This window comes from Somniosus microcephalus, chromosome 1, assembly GCF_052327205.1.
Source record: "Somniosus microcephalus isolate GS21.2 chromosome 1, FLI_Smic_1.0, whole genome shotgun sequence".
NCBI classification, from domain to species: domain Eukaryota; kingdom Metazoa; phylum Chordata; class Chondrichthyes; order Squaliformes; family Somniosidae; genus Somniosus; species Somniosus microcephalus.
Genome location: NC_140987.1, coordinates 223,570,304 through 223,594,426, shown reverse-complemented (window position 1 = coordinate 223,594,426; position 24,123 = coordinate 223,570,304). Strand labels below are relative to the sequence as shown.

At 46.2% G+C, this 24,123-nt stretch overlaps 1 long non-coding RNA gene across 1 annotated transcript; it reads right to left on the bottom strand.

The window, feature by feature from the left end:
* Positions 1–802: 802 nt before the first annotated feature.
* Positions 803–22,797, bottom strand: LOC147124632 (uncharacterized). Its single transcript, XR_015078732.1, has 3 exons — positions 22,598–22,797; positions 5,376–5,472; positions 803–4,090 (listed from the first exon to the last, which is right to left on the bottom strand). It is a non-coding gene; the product is annotated as an uncharacterized LOC147124632 (long non-coding RNA).
* Between the last annotated feature and the right edge of the window lie 1,326 nt (positions 22,798–24,123).

Here is a 24,123-nt window from a genome sequence, read left to right as displayed (position 1 = left end):
ATACCATGTTACAGAGAGAATGTTTTGCATGATTATTCTGTTAGAAAGGAATTATTATTTCAAGGTCATGGTAGTTCAATGAGCTGATTGATCTGAATTCCACACCTATTATGTAAGGTTGCCACCTGGTGGCTGCATTCTAGCTGCAGGCACTGCCACCAAGTATAACAGAGTTATCACTACACTATGGGGTTTTTTAAATGTAGTTATAGAGGTCTTTATTATCCCAGTATGTTGATTGAATACATAAAAATGATTTGCTATATTCTTTTAAACCCTTGTATAATTAGGCCTTGATAAATTGATAAATAGACTGCACCTCGCAACACAAGAGTGTAGGTATTTGAAAAGAAGCAGATGGGTATAGATCACATCAAAACAACAAAGCCTGATTTAACCAAATCTCCCTACAGTTATTAGTATTTTCAAATGGTCATCTAAGATAATATGACCCTGAAAATTCACTTTATTTAACACTGATTCATCTATCACGTGTTACTCACTCACAAAAAAAATGTGGAATTGATTAAGGCTCATTAGTGGACACTTCTCACCTACTCATGAACTAAATCTCAGGATTATTGGGGAGCACAGGGCTTGACCAGACCTTCAATGTATTTTTCATTTCAGTTAGAATTAAAAATTTTAAATATTTACCGTTACTTCAACTTTCTTAGTTAAACTTGAATTACAACTTTTAAATGGTTAGAGTTATTTCAAGTCACTTACTTAAATTTTCAGTTTGGTGTGGAACTGCAATGGCTACCCTTGTGGAATGGAATAACCAATCAGAAAAGGATAGTTACAACCAATCACAGCTCAGATTTAATGGTCACATGGTTCCCAAAGATCAACCAAATCTCTAAACAGGGATGGACGGAGGATGGATACAAGTTATTTATTTATACAAGTTTAGCAGTTGCTTTGTTCACTTTTTTCTCTATCCAATCATAGCCAGAGCATCTCCAGCAATGGCTTTTCTTCCCATCCCCACAACCCTACCACTGGAGTCTCCCACGAACAATCCTTGGTCCCCTCCACTTCCTCATTATGTGCTGCCCCTCGCTGACATCATATGAAGACATGGCATCAGGTTCCTCATGTACGCTGGCACCATCCAGTTCTATATCTCAGTCACCTATCTTGACCCTTCCACTAGCTCTGTGTTGTTAGACTGCTTGTCCAACATGCAGTCCTGCAAGAGCGGCAATCTTTTCCAGTTAAACATGAGACTGACCAAAACCATTATCTTCGGCTCCCGCCAAATTCCATACCCTCACCACTGATTCCAACCCCATCCCCATCCCCAACTACTTTCTCTGGTTGAAGTTGACTGTTCACAATGTCCTTTTTAACCCTGAGCTGAGCTTCTGACCCCATGTCCTCTCAATCACAAAGACTGCCTACTTGCACCTCCGTAACATTGCCTGTTTCCACCCTTACCTCAGCTCATCTGCTGTCGAAATCCTCATTCATGCCTTTGTCACCTATAAACTCAACTATTCCAATGCTCTCCTGGTCGGACTCCCAAGCCTTCACCCTCCACAAACTTGAATTCATCCAAATCTTTGCTGACCATATCTTAACCAGCAGCAAATCCCATTAACCATCATCCCTGTGCTCACTGATCTACATTGGCTCCTGGTCCTGCAATGCCTCCAATTTAAAATGATCATCCTTATGTTCAAATCTCTTCAAGGCCTCGCCTCCCCCTATCTCTGTAAACTGTTCCAGCCCAACAATCCTCCTCCAACTCTGTGTTCCTCCAACTCTACCTTCTTATGCATCCATAAATCCCTTCTCCCCACCACTGGTGGCCATGCCTTCAGCCATCTAAGCCCTGAGCTCTGGAATTCGCTCCCTAAACCTCTCTGCCTCTTCACTTCTCTCTCCCGCTCCTTAAAACCCTCCTCTTTAACCAAGCTTTTAGTCGCCCCTCCTAATCTTTCCTTTTCAGTAGCATCAATTTTTGTCTGAGTATTCTTCTGTGACATGCCTTGAGACATTTTTCTACATCGATGTAAGTTGTTGCTGTTTTATTCTACTGAAGTGAATGGAAAAGAAAATTGGCGTGATGTAAAACCGGCGGCCGATTCGCCATGACCCCGTTTTGCCCTACTGCGGAAGACCAATTTCGACCCTTGTGTATTTTTTTGGGCTCCTCGCTATAAGAAGGTTACAATAACCTTAAGCAAAGTGCACCACAGCTTTATCAAGATGACATAAGGGATGAGGGATCTGACTTCTGAAGAAAGGTTAGAGTAGGTAGGGCTGTATTATCTCAAACTGAGAAGTTTGTTCGAAGTGTTTCTAATGGTAAAAAGAATAGGCAAAGGTAAACATAGGTAAGCTGGTTCATTGGTGGGTAAATGAAACACAAGATGCCCATGATCTCAAGCATTAGATATATGAAGGGGAGAAATAGTTTGAATCATTTTTTAGAATGGAGAATGCTTTGTCACAAATGGTGATTGATATTGAATAAATAATTAAAGAAGAATATAAAAGGGTATGAAGAGAAAGAAAACAAAAACAAAGGGACCTTGGTGTGCAGATCCCTGAAGGTAGCAGGCCAAGTAGATGAGGTGGTTAAGAAGGCATATGGAATACTTGCCTTTATTAGCCGAGACATAGAATACAAGAGCAGGGAGGTTATGGTTAAACTGTATAAAACCCTAGTTAGGCCGCAGCTAGAATACTGCGTGCAGTTCTGGTCACCACATTACAGCAAGGATGTGATTGCTCTAGAGGGGGTGCAGAGGAGATTTATGAAGATGCTGCTTTGGCTGGGGAATTTTTACTATGAGGAAAGATTGGATAGGCTGGGGTTGTTTTCTTTGGAACAGAGGAGGCTGAGGGGAGACCTTATTGAGGTGTATAAAATTATGAATGGCCTAGATAGAGTGGATAGGAAGGACCTATTTCCCTTAGCAAAGGGGTCAAAAACCAGGGGGTATAGATTTAAAGTAATTGGTGGAAGGTTTAGAGGGGATTTTAGGAGAAATTTCTTCACCCAGAGGGTGGTGGGGGTTTGGAACTGGGCTTGAAAGGGTGGTAGAGGCAGAAACCCTAGCCACATTTAAAAAGTACTTGGATATGCACTTGAAGTGTCGTAACCTGCAGGGCTACGGACCAAGAACTGTAAAGTGGGATTAGGCTGGATAGCTCTTTGTCGGCCAGCGCGGACATGATGGGCCGAAATGGCTTCCTTCCGTGCTGTAACTTTCTATGATTCTAAGTGGAAAAATTGGATTCATTTGGGGAGAAAGCAAGAAGTTGGATTATTTACATCAGCCAGTGAGCAGGGCCTAAATTCCGAACAAGCAAGAAGGGCCAAAAGACCTCCTGTGCCAAAAATTCTAAGTTACTTAGAAAACAGTAAAATCATTTGATATATTTCAGTATGATTCTCTAAGCTATCCAAATTGTATAATCTTCTCTAGGAAACCTCACATGTAACCCCCTCATTCTCTCAGTCATGGCCTTGGTTGAGGTCGCTGATCTTGACCTTAGCCTTGTACTAACTTTCTGAGATTAGATTTTGAATAATGCACACACACTCAATGCCAGACTACACACTAACCTACAATAACCCAAAATAAACAAGTATGACAGGTTAGTTCAATAATGGTCAAACTGGTCAAAAGATTTCAATAGCGTTGTCGCATAACCTACTTAGAAATAACTGTGTAAATATAATAGACAGAATCTAAATTGTATGCACAAAGGCTATTGTGAACAACTCATCATATATTTTAAATTACCTTGAAAATGCTTTTTTGAAGGTTACACAATGGCATTTTATGCTATGCATGTCAGTAGTCAGATAATGGTTCAAGTCCCAGGACTGCTCGTCATGAAGTGTCCCTGACCTCAGGCAGGGAGTTTAGTTTTTTTTTGCTTGAGCTGCTTCATCGGTACAGTACTTCAAAGTGAAATTTTTAATCCTGTGAAGGTGAGGTTGCCTTTATTCATTTTGTCCTCTTGAATCACACCATCAAGCTGGGAGCACCATTGACATGGGGATATCCATAGCTGTATCTTGTCACTCCTCCAGTTGGAGGATCAATGGTGGTGTAGATATTGTGCACTAGTACAAATTCATAAAAAGATGGTTAGGTCAAAGTAGGCAAAATTAAAATCAGCAGAAAAAATATTAACAATAGTAAATAATGTTTAAAGAAACCGTTGCAAATTAGAATCCTTAAGTAGGACACAAGACAAGCATTATTTCACTCACAATGTTACAAATGGGATAAAATCAATGCTAATTTAAAATTCAAATGCAGCACTATCACTGAGTGGTTTAACACAAGAAAACCACTGTGGAATAGAAATCGCTATCAGCACTTCAGTTTCCTGAGTTGCTCTTTTCTTAGCTTTGATTCCAATAGGCAACAGATGTTAGGAACAATAGGAACAGGAGTAGAATGTTAAGTCTGCTCCGTCATTCAATTAGATCATGGCTGATCTGTACCTCAACTCCATTTACCCGCCTTAGTTCCATATCCCTTGATACCCTTACCAAAAATTTATCGATCTCAGTCTTGAAAGCTCCAATTGTCCCAGCGTCCACAGCCTTTTGGAGGAGAGAGTCCTTGATTCCCTCCGCATCTACCCTATCAAATCCTTTTAACATTTTAAACGCCTCGATCAGATCGGCCCTCAATCTCACATACTCAAGGGAATAAAAACCAGGTTTATGCAACAAGGTGAGTTCCATTATTCCTCAGCTGAGCTATTTCACTAATAGATTGCCTGAAAGTGAAGCTTTGAGTGGTATTCTTGTCATAAGGAAGGGCATTCGACCCATCTTAGCTCATCCATCCAGAAAAATAAACAGGAGGATGAATATAGTGATTGTGTACTCCCTGCGGGGAGCCATACTGCAAGGGAGTGGAAGTTGGAGATGGGGATAAAACACTGTTGTGCCAATTCTCTGACCAAATACTCCCTTCCAGCACAGTTCCTTGTATCTAGATTGTATCTTATGTTTAATTTAGGGAAAATTCACCTTTTTTAGATCCATTAAATTATGTTAAGGTATTCTATTTAGTGTGATACACTGTGCTGCAATTTAGCATTAAATTGGGGCTAGACTTTTCACCCAATCATAGTCAATGGGTGGAAAATCTAGGCCAAAGGTGCTTCTAGCAAGTTCATGAGAATGGCCTTGACCAGTGCTTTTCCAACTCCCTCTGTAAGTAAGCATCTGATCTCACCCTGTTGCTTTTTCCTGATGACTTTGCTGAGTTTGGGAACTGACCTGATTGCAGTCTGTCCCCATTTTAAGTAAGCACAGATTTAAAACTACCACTCCATAAAATCTTGACTGCACCATCCATGAACTATATTAGCAGGTGGAAAAAACCCACCAGTGTCCAGCAGCAATGAAATTTCCAGGAAGCCTTGGGAAGAACACCTCATTATCAGTGCTAACCTTGATTGAAGTCCTTTAATGTTGACCATGGTCTGTAGAAAATAACAGATTAGATACTGAATAATGTAAACAGACATGTCAGTGCCAGACCTGTTAAGTGCTAAACTACAATAACTGAAACAGTAAAGTTCAGTACAGATTAAAATGGCATTTCAATAGAGCTGTCAGGTACCCTTACTGTAAATGTTACTTCAGTGTTTTAGGATCACTTACATTCCTCTTTAACCGAAAAAAGGGAGAATACTTTTTTTTTCTCCATAATTAACTCACCAATGAAATGGCAGTCTCAGATATTGCAACTTGCAAAGCTATACATTACTGCAGTTTTGTTAGTGGGCTGGTAACTATGGAGAATAACAGACGTTCTTGTGATTTTTGGTGAAAGAGGAATTTTGGTTAAATAATTTTGTTTGTGGTAGTTATTAAAGAGCAACTAAACAAGTAATTGGGGTTACACGGGAACAAGGATGCCTTGCTGCAGTTGTACAGGGCCTTGGTGCGACCACACCTTGAGTATTGTGTGCGGTTTTGGTCGCCTTATCTGAAGAAGGATGTTCTTGCCATGGAGGGGGTGCTGCAAAGATTCACCAGACTGATACCTGGGATGGCAGGAATGACGTATGAGGAGAGATTGGGTCGATTGGGCTTATACTCGCTGGAGTTTAGAAGAATGAGAGGGGATCTCATTGAAACTTATAAAATTCTAACAGGACTAGACAGACTAAATGCAGGAAGGATGTTCCCGATGGCGGGGGAGTCCAGAACCAGGGGTCACAGTCTAAGGATAAGGGGTAAGCCATTTAGGACAGAGATGAGGAGGAATTTCTTCACCCAGAGAGTGGTGAACCTGTGGAATTCTCTACCACAGAAGGCAGTTGAGACCAATTCATTAAATATATTCAAGAAGGAGTTAGATATATTTCTTAAGGCTAAAGGGATCAAGGGATATGGGGAGAAGGCAGGGACAGGGTACTGAGTTTGGATGATCAGCCATGATCTCATTGAATGGCGGAGCAGGCTCAAGGGGCCGAATGGCCTACTCCTGCTCCTATCTTCTATGTTTCTATGTTTCTATGTTACACTTTTCGTCGGAAGGTAAAAATGTGAGGCATTTCTACAGCAGCTTCATATATAAAAGATTCTGTAGAATACTATCACTATTCCCTACATTCCAAGAAATTAGCTCAAAACATTTGCTTTCCTCAAAATTCCACAACATAATCTTTGTGCTTTGGCTCCTAGGGTGCTTCTTTCTGAAAAACTGTAAATTGGCATTAAAATTACATTTGAATGGGAAATCAACTCCTAAAATATTTTTTTTAATTCTTCCTCAGTTCTCCGAGATTGCTCCCCAACAGACCTTCCAACATGGTGCTAGGTATGTTTTCCTTATTGGGGTTAGTTCCAATGAAAATCTTCCCTTATTCATCAATTAACAGGGGGAACCACAATTTCTTCTCTATTGGCCCAGAAATTCGGGTCGGGGTCTTCCCGCGGGTGTAAGCCCCCGACCTGCACTTACCTTGCGCACCGGCCGTTGAGCTGTGGACCCCCGTGGAATTCCGATCCTGGGCCTTCTCCAACTGCAGGCACGCAGTGCTTGCGTATCCCAGGGGCGCAGTTAGTTCGCTGCATCCCCTGGGATCACGTGGGCCATGGAGAGCCAATCAGAGCAGGGAATGCTTCATTCCTAAGTTTGACAGGAAGTGCTGTCAAACTTATAAATACTATAAGCCCCAAAACATCACTAAATCTTCAAATAATTTTTTTTTTAAATCACATTTTTAAAATAAACTATAAATTACATGAAATAACTACTTTAAACAATAATTTAAATTTTTGAAAAAATTGATTTTATTTTCTAACGGGGCTAAAAATAAACTTACCTTTCTTTAAAGTATTTAAAAATAATAAACCTGTGAAGCTCGGGGGCCATTTCCCCGGAGGGCGAGTAGGCCAGCGAGTCCTGCTGCACTGGACGCAGAGGAGGAGCACATCATCGCGGAAATGAATAGCCAGGCCTTGAACATGCACACTGAGCTCATGGGTGCAATGGCAAAGGTGCCCGAAAGCATTGATTGACTGGCTAGGAGTGTGGAGCACTCCGCTGCAGCACAGGCCGACGCAACGCAACGGCTTAGTGCTGCAATTCAGTCACTGGTTGCTGCCATCCAGTCTCAGACTGCTCACATGTAGTCTCAGATTGATGTCACGCAAGCACTGACTGCTGCCATCCTCGCTGGGTCAGCCACATTGTCCCAGGGCTCTCACGGTGCTGCAGCAGTCCAGCAATCTGTGCTCGAGCAGATTGCTCCGGATGCTGATGTACTGCCCCGTGGGAGTGCCAGTGTGTCGGTCGAGCAGGAAGGTGCTGTTCTCTCTTAGGATGTCAGCATTCCTGCTCCCACCACTGTCACTTCCCAATTGCACTTGCCACTGCCTGCAACACAGCCAGCCCAGACTGCTGCCGCCCATGCAGAGTTGGTGCAGCCTACAGCCAGGGCCTCCAGGCCCAGAGCTGGTCGAGGGCGTCCTTCAAGGGCATCTGTAGTCTCAGCATCTGACATTCAGCAGCCTTCCACCAGCCTTGCTGCAGCCACTGGCGCCCCATTACGGAGGAGCAGTTGGGTGGGAAGGGGGGAAGTGCGTAGGGGATGGAGATCATCCTCGAAGGACAAACAGTAGGAGGCCTAAATAAATGGTGGGAATGTTTGTAGTAAAGGTCGAAGTTCGTCTCATTACATTTGTTTACTGTTTTGGCATTTTTCTCCAGCTTGTGAGAACCAGTTCTGTAAATTCATGATCTGATGTGTTTGTTTCCAATTGTTTGTCCTGAATAAATGATACACACAGAGTTTGTTAAATAAAAAAGTTGTATTCAAAATGTACATGTTTGGCCTTTGGAATCATTGCGGCTTTGGCCGGCTATAGGGGTTGCGGGTTGCTTTCCATGATGTTGTTCTCCATGCCAGAAGCCATCTCCTGAGTAGAGGCCTACAAGCGGCTTCTTATCAGCCGTTGATGGATGGTCCTTGCAACATTGTGGGCCTCCCTCCCACCTTGGTGCTGCTGCTGATCATCCTCCTCATCCTCATCTTCCTCCTCCTCTTCCTCCTCCTCCGGTGGTGCACCAATCCCTGGTGGCATTGGCTGGGTCCTGAGGATTGCCAGGTTGTGAAGCATGTAGCACACAACTATGAAAAGGGAGACTCGCTCAGGCGAGTACTGCAGGGCTCCTCCTGTGTGGTCCAGACAGCGGAAAAGTTGCTTGAGCACGCTGATCATCTGCGCAATTGTGTGCCTGGTGGCAATATGGCTCTCATTATATGCAGATCGGTGGGGTGTTGGGGTTACGAAGCCAGGTGCAGAGTGGATAATCCTTGTCCCCGAGGAGCCATCCACTTGGGTGATGCGGTGCCTGGAAAAGGTCTGGCACACCAGTCTGGCGCAGGATGAAAGCATCGTGGCTGCTGCCAGGATAGCAGGCATTGATGGCGAGTATGAGTTGTGTGTGGTCACAGACCAACTGCACATTTAAGGAGTGGTAGCCCTTGCGGTTTCGAAAAACCTCAGTATTTTCATGCGGTGCCCACAATGCCACATGCGTGCAGTCAATGGCACCCTACATCATGGGGAAGCACGTTATCCTAGCAAAGCCACATGTGCGTTCATGCTGTTTGGCCCAGGTCATGGGGAAAGAGATGTACTGGTGTCTCCATTTATACAGGGCAGTTGTCACCTCCCAGATACAGCAATGGACCACGAATTGGGCGATATTGGTGATGTCCACAGTAGATGCGTGAAAGGAGCCGGTGGCAAAAAAATTCAGAGCCACTGTCACCTTCACTGCCACCAACAGAGACGTCCTGGTCCTCAGTTGAGGCTGCAGATCTGGTTGCAGCAGATGGCAGAGCTCAGTGACCACCTCCTTGCAGAAGCACAGCCTGCGCAAACACTGCTCCTCAGACAAATGAATGTAGGAGAATTGCTCCCGGAATACCCTGGGAGGGTAAGGTCTCCTGTGCAGAGGCCTGTTGGCCCTCCTACCTCTGGCCATGATTGCCACTCTCTCTTTGCGTCTCTGTTGCCTCCGATTCTGCAGGGGCAGGACGACGCCCCCAATCAGTGCAGCCCCCATAGTTTCTTCTAAATCGATGCAAGGAAGGTCAAATCAAAAAGAACCTGCAAAGTGCTGCTCAGTACCCAAATCTCCTTCACACAGCATTGAATCTCTCCAGAAGTCTCTCTCTCTCACTCAGAATTTCTCTCTCTCAGAATGTGTGGTGCAAAAATGTCGCAGACGAAAAAAGGCAGGAAGCGGCTGCCTTTAAATAGCGCTCCCCCAGCCCCTTCCCGACTGCAAAGCATTCCCCTCTACCTGTCGTTGCTAGTGGCAGGTGGTAAGGCAGGGGGCGCCACTCAATGTCTGGTCCAGGGCGCTACCGGAGCATTGCACGCTCGACTGACGCCACGATCTGCGGGCGCAGGAGATCATGGCGGTAGTGTTTAGTGCCGCCGCAAAATGTATGGTCAATTTCGCGAGCGGCGCAAACATCGCCACGCCCGGGCGCTAGTTGCTTTGGTTTTTCTTCGCCCTCCGTTTAGGGCGCTAATGGGAGGTGCTAATCAACTGAATTTTTCCCCCTAAGTGTTTAATCTGAGATCCATATGCACTGTGACCTCCTTGGAAAGCCCTCTCCTCACATTGATTGAGCGCTTATAACATCTCTTCCTCAACTGAGATATATACAAGCAGAATGGAAACTATTTATACCCTCTCATCCTGGTCCTCAGAATTGGAGGAAGAGCAGCCGCGGCAGCAGCAGAACCAGGCACACCGACAACAGGAGCACCAACCTTCTCCTCAGCCACCTGATGTTGCACAGGGCAGAGGGCATCAACGCAGGCTGCACCACACCACAGGAGATACCCCCCCACACGGAGTTTACAGGCAGAGGATGAGCTTCCTCAACATGAGTGAACAGCAGTGCCAAAGGAGGCTGAGACTTTCGCAAGGGTTAGTCGCTGACATCTGCACAATGCTGCATCAACACCTGGAGCCCAAAGGAGCGTGTGGACACTCCTTACCAGTGGCTGTCAAAGTCACCACCGCACTCAACTTCTTTGCTTCAGGGTCCTTCCAGGGATCAGCAGCAGACATCAGTGGAATTTCCCATTCAGCCGCACACACTTGTATCATGCAGGTTACCAATGCCCTCTTTGCAAAGGTGCACAATTACATCCACTTCTCCACAGATGAAGCAAGTGTAGCTGCGCATGCAGTTGGCTTTGCAAACATGGCAGGCTTCCCAAGGGTGCAGGGCATCGTAAAAATGTAACATGTGGCCATTAGGGCACCCCATCACAACCCAGCTATATTTGTGAACCGCAAGGTTTTCCACTCCCTTAATGTCCAGCTGGTGTGTAACCACAGGAAGAACATTATGCATGTTTGCGCCAAGTTCCCTGGCAGTTGCCATGACTTGTTCATCCACAGTCCACTGTGCCTCAGCTCTTCAATGCGCCAACCCAACTTTCCTGATGGCTCCTTGGAGACAAGCGCTATCCCCTGAAGATGCGGCTAATAACACCGATGAGGAGGTCATCAAACAAAGCTGAGGAGCGCTACAATGTGAGCCACATTTCCACCAGAGCCATCATCGAGCAAACCATCGGCTTGCTCAAAATGTGCTTCCGATGCCTCGACAGATCTGGTGGAGCCCTACAGTATGCACCAGACAGGGTCTCCAGAATCATCGTGGTCTGCTGCACCTTGCACAACATCACACAGCAGTGTGGCTTACCGCTGCCTGAGGAACAAGTGGCACAACGCACAGCCTCCTCGGAGGAGGAAGAGGAGGAAGAGCCGAATGAGGCTGCAGATGAGGAACACCTGGCGGAGGCGGCTGTGCCAGTGCCACCAGCACAGGAGCTCATTGCTGGCCGTGAGGCAAGGGATGGACCAATCCATGCCAGATTCGCGTAACTTTATGTAACAAACACATGTGGCTGACGCATGGAAATGAGTGTTTGCACGACCTTCATTACACACCATACAGCATCTGTACAATTAACTGTGCATTCCTATCACTCTCCCCACCATCACTACAGATGAAAGGCACCCTGACCCCTCACTGTGCAACTTCCATTTCTGAGCACACATAGGGCAACTCTTTAATCTTTGACATCGCATTTCTTTAATACAATTGAAATAACGATGAGAAATGTAACTTTGTATTATATCAAAACACCCAAGTGACTACCCTTGTGACTATTTGTGTGTTAACTTTCTCTTACGCGTGCTTCTACGTGGTTTTTCCCCTGTGGCTTCAGCAGAGGTAGAGGCACCTTGCTCACTTCTCTGCTGCACCTGCTTAGATGCCTTTGGCGGACATCCTCTGGGTTTGGGAGCCTGGGAGGGCTCCGCAACAGTCTGCTCCTCCTGCGGCTGTGCAGGGACTGAGACGGCCATCTCAGTTGGGTGCGGAATCTGGGGCTCTGACCGAGGGCTATGCAGTGGCATGGTCATGTGAGCACTTGGAGAAGAGCCCACACTTCCTTGTTGTTGACCACCAGCATCCCTCTCATGGATCACCCACACTTCAGTGCTAGCAAGTGGCTGGAGAGCACCTTGCTGCACATCAGTGGGGCCATGAGGACCTGTCTCTGTACTGACAGTCCTCATAACGGGGACGTCCATGCACCTCTGGTGCCTCTCATCAATAGATGCCCATCTATCCTCCATTCCTCCATAGCAGACCATCTATTTGGAAGAGTCATCATGCTCTGTTGAGTCTGGCGAGTTGTGTCCTCCAAGGAGGTTGCCACCCTCTCTATGGCGGCACGATCGTGCGCCATTGCCTCTACTAAGGCAGTGCTCGTGTTTGAGATGGACTCCTCCATTCTCCGCACACTCACAGTTACCATGGTTGCAAACCCTGTCAGAGCCTCCTGCACACATTCCTGAAGCTCCAGCGCCGCTCTCTTTCTGGGTGGCCCCAGAGGCACAGCGTCTACATGCAGCTGAGCAGAGCTAGGAGCATGCCGTGGCCTCCGACGAGGGCTCTCCTCTGCTGTCCCTGTCTCCACCAGCTGCTGATGCTCACTTGTGAGCTGTGATGCACTATATCTTGCAAATGACCCACCGAGGTGTGCGTCTCTGCGCTGGTGTTGGGTGCGCTTATTTCTGCTGATGCTACTCCCTCAGAGGTTGCAGCTTTCTCCGAGGAGTCGTCCGGCTCTTCGTCCTGGACAGTAGGGAGGGGGGCTCTCGTAGGTCCTGTGGGGGAGTAAAGGCATGAGTTAGACATGTGATATTTACGTAGCAGACACATCCCATTGTGCAGAATTTCAGAACTCAATCTGTATGAACATCAGATATCATATCAGTCACTCATGAAATCTGAATAAGAGGGCTGCAAATCTATTCTGTCACCAGCTTGCTCCACTGTGCCCGTCTCTCCGTCTCCATCCAGCTCCTCAGCACCTTCGACGATCTCGAGAGCAGCCTCCTCAGCGGTGGTCAAGTGCGCCATGGAAGGTAGCCCTCCTCCTGTCCTCTCCACTTCCTCTTATTGTGGGCTCTCTTTTCCTGCAATGCGGGACACAAGTGGAGGTTGAGCGAGAATGTTAGAGTGAGCGTAGAAAATCCATGGCATAGATGCTTAGAGAGAGACAAAGATGGAGTGAGGTGTCAATATCAAGGGCCCTCCCTTTGCGTTGTTAGTTGTTGTCATTGCATAACAGTGAGAGCAAGTGTGAGGTGTGCATAGTAGAATAGTGAAGTGATTCTGTACATAGAGAGAGAGGGATGGTTAAGGGTGCAAGGGATGTAAGGGTAAATTGGAATGTGCAGGAGTAGGTTGACAATGCAGAGTGCTGGTGATGAGTGGTGATGGGGAGCAGATTGAAGGTAAGTGTGATGTTATACTCACTTTTGCTGAGTGTAGCAGATCATTGAACCTTTTCCTGCACTGGACCCAGGTGCGAGCACACAAAGACCTGGCGCTCACCTCCTCAGCAATCTGCAGCCAGGCTGCCTTGGTTTGCTGAGGAGGCTTCCTCTGTCCATTGGAGGGAAACAAAACCTCCTTGTGCCCTCTCAGCCCCTCCACAAGAGCATGGAGGGAGTCATCATCAAAACGGGGAGAAGCCTTGGTTCTTGCAGCAGTCATCTCACAAACAATACCACTAAGGAGCATCAGAAAGTGAATAAAACCCAAAGGCTGCGTGGGCCCCTTAAATGCAACTGAATCGAAGACATCAACAGAGGCTAGCAGCAGACGCCAGCCCACTGATTGGGCCGGGTAACGCGCACGGTAGGCTTAATAAGGCCAGTTAACTCAAAATCGTTATCTCAGTGCGGCTGAAACCAGCAGTGGGACTGGAACCTGCCGAATAGCGAACCCAACGCAAATCCGACACCGCTGGCAAAATCCAGCCCTGAGTTTCCAATGAAATTTAAAGGGACAGAAATAGTGAAAGAGAAGTGGCAAAATAGGGACACAAACATCCTTGAAACCTTTGAAAAGGCTTGAAAGGCATTTCAACCTATTGGTAGCCTTTGCCAAGGCTGAAATGGGAAGGTTAACAAAGGATAAGCAAAAATGAAGGGAAAGAAAACACAATGTGGAGGCATGAGTCTGCAGGCACGCAACAAAGCAATCTGGCACCCACCTGTTGGATGGCTGCTGACATGGAGATGATGTGGGATGAAATTGATGCAAAGAGGGTGGTCCTGTTTGTCAATGCATGGCACTATTCTCACTTCAACATATCCACCCAGGGTGTTCAGGGAGCAATTCTCCTATCTGAACCTCAGCAAGAAACAGTGTGTGAGATGTCTGCGCTTCAGTAAGGATGTCCACACTGAACTCTGCCACCTACTGCAATCTGAGAACAGGGTGAGGACGGCATTGCCAGTGGCTGTAAAGGTGACCGTGGCCATGAATTTTTATGCGTTGGGCTCCTTCCAGGCTGGAGCTGGAAATATTTGCAACATCTCACAGTTTGCTGTCCACTGTTGCATCAGGGAGGTCACTGAGGGTCTCTATTCCAAGAGAGCTGACTACATTTCATTCTTGCAAGAGAGCAGCAGGCGTAGCGAGCACACGGCTTCGTGAGGATTTCAGGCTTCCCCACGGTGCTGGGTGCCATTGACTGCACACACGTCACTTTGCAGGCACCACATGCCAACTCTGAGATTACCACAACCAAAAGGGATTCCACTCCATCAACGTACAGCTGGTGTGCGACCATACGTGCGTATCATGCAGTTCAATGCCCGGTATCATGGCAGCAATCATTCTGTGGCAATCCGCTGTGCCATCTGCATTTGAGCCACCACGACAAACCAGAGGATGGCTACAGGGCAACAAGGGCTATCCTTTAACGACATGGATCATGACTCCGATGCACAACCCATGCACGCGTACAACAAAAGCCATGCTGCCACACAAAATGTCACAGAGCACACAGCATTGGCATACTGATATAACGCTCCCGCTGCCTGGACCGCTCTGGAGGAGCCCTTCCATACCCTTCCTGCTGCTGCATACTGTACAACCTCGCCATCATGAGGGCACTCCCCTTGCCACCAGCTATAAGGCGAGCAGCTGAGGAGGGGAAGGAAGAAGAAGAGGAGGAAGAGGAGGAAGACGAAGGGAGAAAGCAACCTAAACAGCTCCTTTCTGGCCGGGCTGTCCGTGACGACTCGACCGTGATATCAGTAAACGTTTCCCCAATTCCCCTTTCAACATTAATCCCATACCTTACCTTCCCTCTGCCACTGATCATCACAGCGTCCACTTGGCCACAATGCAAAAATAAAAGCCAACACAAAATAAACATTCCAAACCAAATTTCAAAATCAAAGCTTGCCGTACTGCATACAAACATCAACTATTCACACTTGTGCATTCCCTTAGTGCTTGTCTTCCGTGTGCCTTTGCCTGTCCTAGTGCTCCTACGCAGTGCTACCCCAGTAGCAGCAGCATGGCCGGTGGAAGGCTGCTGACTTTCAGTGGGGGAGACTGCAGATGGCCTTGGAGGACGCCTTAAACAGCCCTAGGCCTTGAAGACCCCACTTCGGACAGCACCATCTTGGCATGGGCGGCAGCAGTTAGGGCTGACTGGCTGACAGGCAACAGTAAAGGCACTGGCAGAATGGCAGGGGATTGAGGATAAATGCATGACAGAAGTCTGAGCTTCCACTGCAGCACCCAGACGTTGGGTGGCTTCTGCTTGTGCTGCAATGACTATCAGATACTGCATCATGGTTGGGCCCACAAGTATGCTAATGGAGTTGGCCACCACTTCCATGCTGGTAAAGATGGGCTCCAAGCTCTGAGTAAAGCCCTGTGCCAAGTTGGTTCCAGACTCCTCCATGCTCCTTGACATTGTGCGCAGACTTTCTGGTAGGCCTGCCAATGCACCAAGCATTTCAGTGTGCATACCCATCAGCTTTGATCTGAAGGCCACCCATTGAACTGCTCACCTGAGTCCTCTGCAGCAAAACTTGAGTGCGACCTTGCCCTCTGGCAAGCTGGCACCTGCGCTACCCTTGTCCCCTACCCTAACTGCAGGCCACTCGTGCCCGGTGTCTCAACACATGCCGATCCCACCTCTATGCTATCCTCTAAATTCTTCTCTTCTTAGGCAGTCCCTCGGAACCGAGGATGACTTGCTTCCACATTAAAAATGAGTTCTCAGGTGACTGATGAGTCCGATCCGGGACCTACAGTCTCTGTCACAGGTGGGGCAGATGGTGGTTGAAGGGGCGGCTGGGTGGGGTGCTTGGGTTGACGTGCGCTCCTTGCGCTGCTTGCGCTTGACTTCCGCTTGCTCCCGGCGAAGATACTCGAGGTGTTCGGCACCTTCCCGGATGCTTCTCCTCCACTTTGTGTGGTCTTGGGCCAGGGATTCCCAGGTGTCAGTGGGGATGTTGCACTTTTTCGAATTACAGTATGCAGACGACGCTTGCATCTGCGCTCACTCGGAAGTTGAACTCCAAACCATCGTCAACACCTTCACCGAAGCGTACGAGAGCATGGGCCTTACACTAAACATCCGTAAGACAAAGGTCCTCTACCAACCTGCCCCTGTCATACAGTACTGCCCCCTGATTATCAAAATCCATGACAAGGCCTTGGACAACGTGGACCACTTTCCATACCTCGGACACCTACTATCAACAAGGGCAGACGTCGATGACGAAGTCCAACACCTCTAAATTACCAGCAGTGTCAGTATCTGAGCTGATGGCTGCAAGTGTGAAATTGACTGATGGTGTTTCTTTTTCATCACTGTCTTCCTGCTCTTCCACCTCTTGCTCTTCCACCACTGCCTGACCAGGTTGCAGGAGAGAGAAAGGGAGAAATAAGAAGGTTCTGAGGAAATTCTTCAAAAAGGAAATGGAATAAGCAGTAATTTACCAATAAAGAAATTATTTCCATTTATATAGAGCCTTTCCTGACCTCAGGACATCCCCAAGCACTCTACAGCCAATAAAGTGCTTTTTGAAGTATAGTCACTGTTGTAATTTAGGAAAACAGACAATCAATTTGCCCGCTGCAATGAGATAATGACCAGGTAATCCGTTTTTGTGATGTTGGTTGAGGAATAAATATTGGCCAGGACACCAGGGAGAACTCGTCTACTCTTCTTCTAATAGTGCCATGGGATCTTTTACATCCACTTGAGATAAAGGTTACCTAAAGGTTCTGAGGTAGCGCCTCGCTCCCTGACGTTTGCACCTTAGGAGAGGTGTATAGCGCCTGATTTAGCACTCAAATCACCTCCAGGGGCAATAGAGGCAAATTTTGCAGTCGGAGTCGATAATTAGTGCCAGTTGCTAATCTTTGCGTCCGGCCGATATTAGCGCCCCAAAATTCCTTTGTTCCTAAATAAATGTAATTAATGTTGACAGGCTTGGAAACTATCTGAGATTAGATGTTCAATAATGCACACAGACACAGTGTCAAATGATAACCTGCAGTAACCCAACTAAACAGATGAGCTAGTGAAGTCAATATAGTTTAAAGAGAATCTAAGATGTCAGCTGTACGGTCTGCATGAGATTGGGTAAAAACTGAAAAGTCAACAAAACATATTCTGGTATCATCCTAAATTGTATTTTGCGAGAATTAGAGCACGTCAGCTCTTCAATGTCCTGCAGTAACCTTCAGTAACCTCCAACACATTCTCCTGAACCGTAAGGTTCAATACAGTTCAAAGCGATTCCTAACATTTCAGTAGCACAATCTACATGAGATTTTGTATGAGCTGAAGAGTAAACCTGGTTCTCTTTAGTTGTCCTAAATAATATTAGTTTGAAAGCTAATTCCAGATGATCACGGGACAATGGACATGACTCTCTGGCCTCCTTTCAGTCAGGTCACCAACCTGACAACGCAAGTGTGGCATTGCCCGCAATGTGGAGCTGCCTAAGGCTAAGTAACAGATGGCATAACACCAACATTTTGGCATAAAATCATGTTAATGCTTTCCAACAGGGACGGCATTTCATCAATACAACAGTCTCCCAATCTACACACAGATCTGGAGCTTATATCCCTTGTCAGCTGTACCCACACAGCCTTGGTTTCTTTGGCAGGCCTCTTCCTCCGAGATGAGTGGAAGAGCACCTCCATGCTAGTTCTTACCCCCTCAAACAACTTTTGCAGTGCCTCATCTGAGAGCCTCGGGTAGGCCCTTGTCTTGGAATTGGACACAGTGGTTTCTCAAAAGATGTTGGAGGTGGTGCAGGAGAAGCAGAAATGCTGTGGAGTGAGCCAAGGGAGCAAGGAGCCATAAAATCAGACTGGAAAAGTACTGTCAACAGAAGCGAGTTTCAGTCCCAAAACATTAATTGAGCAAGGGCATCCCACACCTCTGAAATCAAGTGGACAATCATGGGAAAATCTCAATTTATTGAAAACTATCAGTGGAGGCGAGTTTCTGACACACCCAAACTGAAACCCACCTCCATCTCGCTTCCAGTGAGAAAATCACCCCCACAGAGTGAAAAGACAGGGACGGCAAGGGGGACAGAATCAATAGATACAGCAATAATAGAGAGGGAGGTAATCGGCTCCTCCTTATTACTACCCACTTTTGGGCAGTTTTGAAGCGTGAAAAAGAGTAGAATGAAGTAGTGTGGCCTAGCACCACAATAACACCCCAAAAAGGTAGCACAAAAATGATCCTTGGTAAAAACCCAGCAGCCTGCAGTACTGCCCACCACAAGTAGGCCACACTAAATGTAAATGATGGTTGATATATGTGAAGCTTTGTGAAACTGCCTACATATTGATTTTTGCTGTTTAGAGTTCATCTGAAGACTTCTCCTGCCATTTATAGCGAATACTGGTAAAAGTTATTTTTTGTGTTGAAGGAATGGATCTCCCAATGGAAATCCTTCTTTTCCTGTGCTATAAAGAGGAGAAGCAGGAGGCAATGGAAGAGGCTAGATTGGAGGAACTTAAAGTGATGTAACACAGAAGATATTGGCCGGAATTTTCGCGCTGCCGTGCGTGGGGGTTTGGAGGCGGGTCAGCAGTAAAAGTTGCAGAAATTGTGAGTGCATTGGAAATGCGCCGTCATCCCGCCTCCAACTTGGGCGCGTTTGCCAGCGCGCCATGGACCCGAATGGCAGAGGCGGGCAACCTAATTAAGCTCATTAAATCCTTGTTGTGAGACCCTTTACAGGGATTTTATGCAGACTTTTTGATTTTTACTGGATGACCATGGGAATCATCCAGCTCAGGAACCACGTCTGTCAAACTGAGATGGAAGCTCAGTGGCCATTGAACGAGGTCTTTAATTCAGAACATGGAAATCCAAATAAATACTCCCACATGACACCTGCTTACTTGCCTAAGGGAAAAGCTCTTGCTGACTCCATTTTGTGCACAGATTTAGGTGTCCAGAGTTTGCAGGTCTTTACTGCAACGTCAGAAGCCACTCTCACCACATTGCTAGTAACTATCACAACATCGACAGATTGGTCCTCTGACCTCTACTTGACCTGCCATCTATTACATCAGCATGGGGACCGCTTACACTGTCTCACCTTGGTCCTCAGAATCGGACCAAGATGAGTCCCACCACCAGCAGCAGCAGGCACACCAGCAGCAGCAGGCACACCAGCAGCAGCAGGCACACCAGCAGCAGCAGGCACACCAGCAGCAACAGCAACAACACCACCAACTTTCTCCTCAATGACCTGATGCTCCACAGACAGAGGGCATCAGCACAGGACTGCACCACTCTGGAGTCGATGCTCCCAACACAGGATATACATGTTGTGTATGTACCTTTAAGAGAGAACTGTTTTACAGCTCCTGTATACTGTAGTACCGGCAGTGACCACACCTGTATATAAAGCCGGAGCAGGCTTCTGCACTTCAGTCTTGAGACTACTCTGCTCTAGTAAACACCTGTTGATTGTTAAGTTACAGCCTCCGTGTAGTTCTTGGGGAAACATCCTATTTAAAGAATCATGGATCTAACAATACAGGCAGAGGATGAGCATGACTGAGCAGCAATGCCAGAAGAGGCTCAGGCTATCATGCCAGGTCATTGCAGACATTTGCAGCTTGCTGGAACAAGACCTGCTGCCCAGAGGACCTGGTGAACACTCCTTACCAGTGGCTGTCAAAGTCACCAGCACCCTCAACTTCTTCACCTCAGGCTCCTTCCAGGGATATGCAGCAGACATTTGCAGCATCTCGCAGTCGGCCACACACAGAAGCATCACACAGGTGACCAATGCCGTGCTTCACAAGTCAGTCAATTGTATCAACTTTGCCACTGATGAAGCCAGTGTTACCGAGCAAGCGCTCAGCTTTGCCACTCTGGCTGGCTTCCCACAGGTGCAGGGTATCATCAACTGCACACATGTGGCCATCAGGGCACCCCCACATCAGCAGAAGTGTTTATGAACTGCAAGGGTTCCATTCCCTCAATGTGCAGCTGGTCTGCAACCACAGGAAGATCATCATGCATGTGTGCGCCAAATTCCCTGGCAGCTGTCATGATTCTTTCATGCTGCGCCACTCCACCCTCCCTCAGCTCTTCGCACCGCCAAACACACTTACTGGCTGGCTGCTTAGAGACAAGGGCTATCCTCTGAAGAATTGGCTCATGACACCCTTGAGGAGGCCAAGCAATGAAGCCGAGGAGCATTATACTGAGAGCCACATGTCCACCAGATGTGTCATAGAGCAAACAATAGGCATGCTCAAGGTGCGCTTCAGATATCTTGACAGATCTGGAGGAGCCCTTCAGTACACACCAGTCAGGGACTCCAGAATCATCATTGTCTGCTGCGCGCTGCACAACACAGTGCAGCCACGAGGATTAGAGCTGCATGAGAAGCAAGGCGCAGAGCGCACAGCCTCTTCAGAGGAGGAGGAGTATGAGGAGGAAGACAAGGAAGAGGAGCAGGAGGAAACTGAGGCCCAGATGGCACCAGCACCGCAGTACATTTCTGCCTGTGAGGCCAGGGAAGGCCTCATCATGGCCAGATTTACTTAATTTCTTGCATTGCGCCCATAATGCTGCCACATGCTGTGCCAAGTTCCCCCCACCCCCCTATCCACCCTCAACAACACCATAAAGCATCCCTACAATGAACAAGCCATTCCTTTCATACTGACCCCCATTGCTGGAGGTAACGTTATGTTTCACCATTCACTCCAACTCACAAAGTCACTTCCAAGGTAGCAGGCAAAAATGGGCATGACCGGAAAGTGGTGAAGATAAATACTTTTATATGTGTGATAACAGTACAGAACCTGAACAATAACACTTCTTTATACACCCATGTGCTTACAATTGTGCATCTACTTCTGTGTCATTTTTCTTTTCCGAGTGCTTCTACAAGGTGCAACCCCTTTGGCTTCAGCAGAGGTAGAGGCAGGCCGCTCACTTCCCTGCTGCGACTGCGTAGACACTTTTGGTGGACGTTCTCTGGGTTTTAGAGCCTGTGAAACCCCCGCCAAAGTCTGCTCTTCCTGCGACTTTTACAATAACAACAGCAACAGCAACCACGTAGAAGCATAAATGCAGGAATGTCATATTGCCACCTCACCATCTCAAATCATGAGACAATCAGACAAGAGTCGATTAAAGTTTAACGTAACTTCTCTGCTTTTGAATTCTATGCCTCTAGAAATGAGCCCCAGTGCTTTATTTGCACTTTTATGTTTTTTTTTTACCTGTGTTGCTACTTTTAATGATTTGTGAATCTATACCCCAAGATCCTTTTGCTCCTCTACTCCATTTAGACTCTTATTTTCCAAGGATCAGGTCGCCTCCTTATTCCTCCTATCAAAATGCACCACTTCACACTTATCTATATTGAAATTAATTTGCCATTTACATGCCCATTCTGCAAGTTTACGATAGAATTAATTAAAAGCTTTTAGTTCATCATGTACAAACTCGATTTTTTTTAATTACTTGTCAGAAATGACTGGGATATAAAAGAACTGCATAATAATGCATTAACACCTCAAAAATGCCACTTAGTTACATGGTTATGCATCGACAAACAATCCAAAAGCTGAAAGAGGCATATCTATCCATGCAATTTGTATTAATTTTAAAGTTTTCAATGTATTAACCCATCCCTCACGTCACTATAGCAATGGCTGCACAAGCAGCAGGAGCAGCGGCTTTCCTATGGTGCTGACATAAGTAATTAGAATATTAATCACAATGCAACCAGACAACCAACAAATATAAAGTGCTATAGTTCTTTAGTTCACAGTATTAAAAAGAATTGAACAGAAACAGATATCCCTATTTCCAACTTCAATCACTTCCATTAATAAACGTGGGGAGCGAAATTGGGAGCCTTTGCACCCGGGGGGCACTAACAGGGTGCAAATGGCTTTGCGACCGGGCGCGGCACTGACATCGACTCCTGCCATATTCGACGGGAGTTTTGCTGTGGCGCTACGGTGTTGTGCCCCAATTTCCTTCACCCGGAGATCATAACGTCATCACCACACGCATCATCCCGGTAGTGCCCCGGACCCGAAATTGACTTCCGCCCCCTGCAGCAGCGCCGGGGTGTGCATCGGGCAGCCGGCCGCTTCAGGGGCGATGATTAAAGGCGAGGTGGCTGAGGTAAGTAAAAAAGAAACGTACCTTTCTTGTTCCAGTTTTTTCCGCGGGTTCCTGCCTGTGATTGATCAGCCCGGCACTCTGCTTGAGTGCTGGGCTGATCGTGTGGGATCGCGGCTGCCTTTGTGGTCCAGGTATGTACTTTTTATATTACAGAGCCTGCAGCGATGGCCCTTCCCTTTAAGGGAGGGAAGGAGCCTTTAAACGCAGCAGCGCTGCACGGCCCAGAGTACAGCGCTACTGAAGTCTCTGCCCCACCTGTTGCCCATTGCGCTCCAAGAAGGAAGTGGAGTGCTTTATTTAGCACTCCACTTCCTTCCTGGAGTGCAAAACCAAATTTTTCAAAAGTTTGAAATCGTTAGCACCTGGCGCTAACTTCTCAAACTTTTAAAAATGAGTACCCCAAGTGAGGCGATAGTGAATTTCTCCCCCGCGGTCTTCTTGAACCCGCGCATCCACCCCACCCCGCCCCCCATGTAACATGTCAGAAATGCAGCATTTATTCACAAGTGCAGAAAAACACATACACAATTTGCGTCACCGAATTAAAAACAAAAAACAGGAAAAGCTATGGTTTAACAGAAATAAACATTCATCTTTCTTCCTGGACAGGAAAACAAATCAGACTGACTTAATGGAAATATTTACTAATATGTTGACGTAAAGATGTTAATTTACAAATTTCATTTCTAATGTTTTTCTCTCAAACACTCTCCATACTAGTAATCCCTGCTCTTATCAAGAAAAGTGTTGAATTATTTTAGGTACTTCCCAATTAAATAGTAGGAAACAAACTTCATTGTACACTCAATTTTTAATCTCCTATTTCAAACATTGATACCAAATCTAAATTGTACATTATCAGTTTAATCGAAGTATTTTCTGTGTCTTTCTCAATAAACAAATAGTGGTTTCTTCTAAAGTAGCTTCCTGCAATTTTTATACTTCATTACATAACTTCTGTTTCTATTAACACTCCACTAAACGTTTAAGAGGAACTCTATATTTACATTATTCCTGGGACTTGTTCAGGCTATAGAACGACAGACAAAATAAAATGGTTTGTGTTTTTCCCCTTTTTTGGTTCTCTTCCTAAACGTCTTAATGATATATTTAAAAAATCCTCCTGCCCTCCCCTTCCTCAACAGCATGGTTGCATGTTTGTGTAAAGCTACTCACTTCAGTCAAATATTGAGAAATTTCAATTTTAAAATGTTTTAAGCATTTCAGAACATTTAAGAAAGCGTTTGGACTTCAAGACCTGGTTGAAACTTGTTTAGATGAGGGGAAAATTTATTTTTGTTTCTGTTTCTTCCAAAATCATATTGGAAAATTAGGGGGGAAAAATATGTTTTTAAAACTAATTTTTTGTGAAAAGTTAATTAAAAATCTTTAAATTCTTTCAAGTCTCATTGCAGCTTTGACAGAAGAAGTTGCTCCAAGTTTCTCTTTCCCTCTTCACTGCTGGCATTAAACATACAAGAAAAAAACTCTAATTCCAAATGGAGCTCAAATAAGAAGTGAAAAATGTTTGGACTATTTTCCAAGGA